The sequence below is a fragment of the Oncorhynchus kisutch genome, linkage group LG23, assembly GCF_002021735.2.
Source record: "Oncorhynchus kisutch isolate 150728-3 linkage group LG23, Okis_V2, whole genome shotgun sequence".
Lineage (NCBI taxonomy): Eukaryota > Metazoa > Chordata > Actinopteri > Salmoniformes > Salmonidae > Oncorhynchus > Oncorhynchus kisutch.
This window is the reverse complement of record NC_034196.2, coordinates 47,658,479-47,663,918: the sequence shown is the minus strand read 5'-3', so window position 1 is coordinate 47,663,918 and position 5,440 is coordinate 47,658,479.

Here is a 5,440-nt window from a genome sequence, read left to right as displayed (position 1 = left end):
AAAAAATCATAACTGGTTTGGTGTGGATTCATTTTGTGAGGGCTGTGAGATGTTTACCGGATTTATTTGCCATCAAATATTTGCATTTAACCTGTACAGTGGTTCTGTAAAAGTTGTGTCATACTGCAGCACACCTTGCAGGCTGCCGCAGAAATCTATGGCATGTTATTTCATTGTCAGCCATTGTTACCATTAATGCTAGTTTGACCACCAGAGGGCATCTTTGAGAAGCATTTGATAGCCTTCAATATTGGCTGTACTAGAGAATTTAAAACCATTTTTGTAAGAACATAGTATATGGGATTGATTTTAAGAAATGTATTTCATTTTAATTAATTTGATTAATATTATGGTATTTCTATCCAAGAAAAACAAAAAAAACAGGGTTTCCGTTAGGATGGAACGGAAAATATGGTGCTATACAACGTGACGGTCGGGAGTAGGCTGCAGTACTAAGAGCATAACATTTCCACACCCTAATTGTAGTCTAACCAATACCCAAATGGAGATTCAGTGAAAATAAAAATCTCACTGATTTATCAAGACCAGGCCCCATGTTTGTCTCAGAGCAGAGTGAAACGGTGCTAAAATAGTTGTAGGCTATTGCTTCAAATCCTATTGCTTCTCACTTCAATATGCTTTTTAAATAAACAAGACCTACACCACTTTTAACAACACATTACTCAACACTAGTGAGACTCATGTCACCTACGGTAGGCATACAGTATATCAACAAATATTTTTTTTAATGATGTGACTCAGCCAATAATTATATTTAGAGGCTTGGAGGACTCTACAGTATATTAATATCTAAGGGGCATTTTCCATTAGGATCTCTAAGAATATCTAAGGGGCTTTTATATAATTTTAAATTACATACTGTAATAAACATGGTAAGTGCCTAATTCCTTACATAAGGGAGAGCAGGACATGTCCATACTTTCTCAGTGACCTCAAGTCATTCATTAACTCTGTCTTGAATACTTTTTAAAGGTTGCATGGACAGAAATTTCTGAGAGAGAGTATTAATGATGAACACCCGGAGGTTCACTGGTAAGACACATCTGCCTCAGGATCAATCCCAGTTGGTATTCTGTGTCCACTCGTGGTATCTGTCTTCGGTTACACATCCTTGGAATAGAACAGCATAACGGTCCGGACGGCCCTTGCTGTGCCTGGTGAGCAGTGAATCAAGTTCTGTTGTCAGAAGAGGAATGGAAATGTCAGGGTGAACTGACGACCTGACGAACCCACCAGGTATGTTAACTGTCTGTCAGAGGTGGAGTTCCAGAGCTCAAAAATGTAGTCAATTCTTGACTTTACTTACTTTGAGAAAACAAGTTGGGAATAATAATCTCCAGGTGTCCTGTAAAATATTTGTAGAGATGAATATTTTCAGCCTCTTTGGAATTTCCTTGACTTTCCCTTATTTATTGCTATATCTGTCTAACTTGCTGAATGCTCGATTTAGGTCACCTGCTAAAATAATACTTCCTGTCTGGGTTTGATCTAAAATTAATTATATCTAAAAACATCAAGTTTGCCCCTTGGGGGGATATACAATGAAATCAATGTGTATTTTTCCCCATGTAAGGTACAATTCAAAATTAGCAAATGTCCTTCTTGGTCTGTATGCTTGGTAGGATACAAGGGAAAAGGGTGCATTCTTATGTATCAGGATACCTACACCTCTGCTGTTACTACAGTAGGGGGCAGTATAGACCTCTGCTGTTACTACAGTAGGGGGCAGTATAGACCTCTGCTGTTACTACAGTAGGGGGCAGTATAGACCTCTGCTGTTACTACAGTAGGGGGCAGTATACACCTCTGCTGTTAATACAGTAGGGGGCAGTATAGACCTCTGCTGTTACTACAGTAGGGGGCAGTATAGACCTCTGCTGTTACTACAGTAGGGGGTAGCATTGGCTCTCTCCAACCAAGCTCCTCTTTAAATATGACATTTCTCCTTTTTTGAAGTGTAGCTCTTGCAGGAAAACCCCATCAGCTGAAAATATATTTAAATATTCAAGAACCTTGTGCCCCCCCCATCATCATGAAGCCTGTGCACATGCCATGTAATACATTAGATACATTATGTAATACATTAATACATTTACGTTGGCCTTCACATGTATAGAATCAAAGTTAACTGTTCCATCTGTCATTGAGAAACCAGAGGGTGGACATTCCATGGATATGGAAGAGCATGAATACATTGTATACCTTACATACATTACATATATAAAACCTATGAACATGTAGGCTGAGCAAACAGTTAAAGAGAACACAAAAAACATTAAGCAAGTACTTCTTTGTACTTTGTGCCTTTTTTTTAGGGCTTCAAGATCCTACTCCTCTCCTAATGTCTGTGGACTATATGTCACTGTACATAGGAAAAAGACTGCGACTTAAATACTGTGGTCAGTTTGTAGTATCTTGTGAGTTAAATTCAAGTATAGTGGCTGGTGGGGCTCTAGTTGTGGAGAGTAAGTCCACTGAAAGACCGAAGTGAGATGAGTGGAGGCACCACACATGCCCTCCCAGGTTCCCCGTCCTGATCCCTCGGATAGAGCCCATCTCTACTCTCATCAATAACCACCATTGGATCTTAACTATAAACAAACAAACAAACAAACAATGAATAATAACTTCACATCCTCTCCTAATTTGTCCAGAACTCTTTTCATTTTTACAAAAAGTCACAAAAAATAAATGAAATTACATTGTAGTATACACCGAGTGTATAAAACATTAGGAACACATTCCTAATATTGAATTGCATCCCCCTTATGCCCTCAGAAAAGCCTCAATTTCGTCGGAGCAAGGACTCTATAAGGTGTCCACAGGGATGTTGGCCCATGTTGACTCCAATGCTTCCCACAGTTGTGTCAAGTTGGCTGGTAGTGGATCTCTATTCCAAATAGCTTGTTCCACCTCACCTCACAGATGAGATTATCCTGCAAAAAAATTTAATTTCCAGATGGATACACTGCGGTCATGAAGGGTAGTGATGTTCAGATATCTTGTGGCGTTCAAACGTTGCTCCACTTTTATCAAGGGGCCCAATGTGTGCCATGAAAACACACCCCACACCATCACAACTGGTTCAGGTTATCAGTCAACCTACCAGGGTAGCTTGAAACAGCCCCTGTCTAGGGGTATCGTCGGACGGGGCCACAGTGTCTCCTGACCCCTCCTGTCTCAACCTCTAGTATTTATGCTGCAATAGTTTGTGTCGGGGGAAATGTAAAAATATATATAATGTAACCTTTATTTAATTAGGCAAGTCAGTTAAGAACAAATTATTATTTACAATGACGGCCTACCTAGGGTCAGTCTGTTATATCTGGAGTATTTCTCCCGTCTTATCCAGTGTCCTGCGTTAATTTAAATATGCTCCCTCTAATTCTCTCTCTTTTCATCTCCTCCCGGGGGACCCGAGACCTAGGACCATGCCTCAGGACTACCTGGCCTGATGACTCCTTGCTGTCCCCAGTCCACCGGGTCGTGCTGCTGCTCCAGTTTCAACTGTTCTGCCTGCAGCTATGGAACCCTGATCTGTTCACCGGACGTGCTACCTATCCCAGGCCTGCTGTTTTCAACTCGCTGGAGACAGCAGGAGAAGTAGAGATACTCTGAATGATCGGCTATGGAACCCTGACCTGTTCACCGGACGTGCTACCTTGTCCCGACCTGCTGTTTCCAACTCTCTCTCTCCACCGCACCTGCTGTCTCTAACGCTGAATGCTCAGCTATGAAAAGCCAACTGACATTTACTCCTGAGGTGTTGCACCCTCTACAACCACTGTGATTATTATTATTTGAGCCTGCTGGTCATCTATGAACATTTGAACATCTTGGCCATGTACTTTTATCAATTCCATCCGGCACAGCCAGAAGAGGACTGGCCAGCCCTCAGAGCCTAGTTCCTCTCTAGGTTTCTAATCTCCATCCGGCACAGCCAGAAGAGGACTGGCCAGCCCTCAGAGCCTAGTTCCTCTCTAGGTTTCTTCCTAGGTTTATGCCTTTCTAGAGTTTTTAGCCCACGTGCTTCTACATCTGCATTGCTTGCTGTTTGGGGTTTTAGGCTGGACACCGGCTGATGTAAAAAGGGCTTTATAAATAAATTGGATTGATAGATTGAAAGGAATGACATTGATCACATCTTTACTAACGCTGCGGATATTTAGCTTGAAAGCAGTATCCAAATCCATCGGATGTAGTGATCACAATATAGTAGCTATATCTAGGAAAACCAGAGTTCCAAAGGTTGGGCCTAATATAGTGTAAAAGAGGTCATTCAATAAGTGTTGTAGTGATTCCTTAGTTGATGATTTAACTAATATTGGTTGGTCTGTGGTGAGTAATGAGGAGAAAACAGATGCTGCATTAGACACATTTATGAAATCGCTTATTCCAGTTACTAATAAGCATGCAACCATTATGGAAAACGTTGGAGTGCCTTAAATGGAATTCTGGGGGGAAAAAATCCATAGGTTGAATCAGATGGCTCATTCATCACAAAACCCACTGATATTGCCAACTACTTTAATGATTTTTTTTTCCATTTGCAAGATTAGCAAACTTAGGCATCACATGCCAGCAACAAACACTGACACTACACATCCAAGTATAAATGATCAAATTATGAAAGACAAGCATTGTAATTTCTAGTTCTGTTAAGTGAGTGTAGAAGAGGAACAAATTATGGTTGTCTATCAACAACGACAAGCCACTGGGGTCTGACAACTTGGATGGAACATTACTGAGGACATTAGTCGATGATATTGCCCTCCTACTTGCCATATCTTCAATTTAAGACTACTAGAGAGTGTGTGCCCTCAGGCCTGGAGGGAAGCTAAACTACCCAAGAATAGTAAAGCCCCCTTTACTGGCTCAAAAAGCTGACCAATCAGCCTGTTACCAACCCTTAGTAAAATTCTGGAAAAATGTGTTTTTGACAAGATACAATCTTACTGATCATTGACCTGTTCAGTAAGGTGACCTGTTCAAGAAGATGACCTGTTCAGTAAGATGACCTGTTGAGTAAGATGACTTGTTCAGTAAGATGACCTGTTCAGTAAAATGACTTGTTCAGTAAGATGACCTGTTCAGTAAGATGACCTGTTGACCTGTTCAGTAATGACTTGTTCAGTAAGATGACCAGTTCAGTAAGATGACTTGTTCAGTAAGATGACCTGTTCAGTAAGATGACTTGTTCAGTAAGATGACTTGTTCAGTAAGATGACCTGTTCAGTAAGATGACCTGTTCAGTAAGATGACCTGTTGACCTGTTCAGTAAGATGACCTGTTCAGTAAGATGACCTGTTGACCTGTTCAGTAAGATGACCTGTTCAGTAAGATGACATGTGGACCTGTTCAGTAAAATGACATGTGGACCTGTTCAGTAAGATGACCTGTTGAGTAAAATGACCTCAAG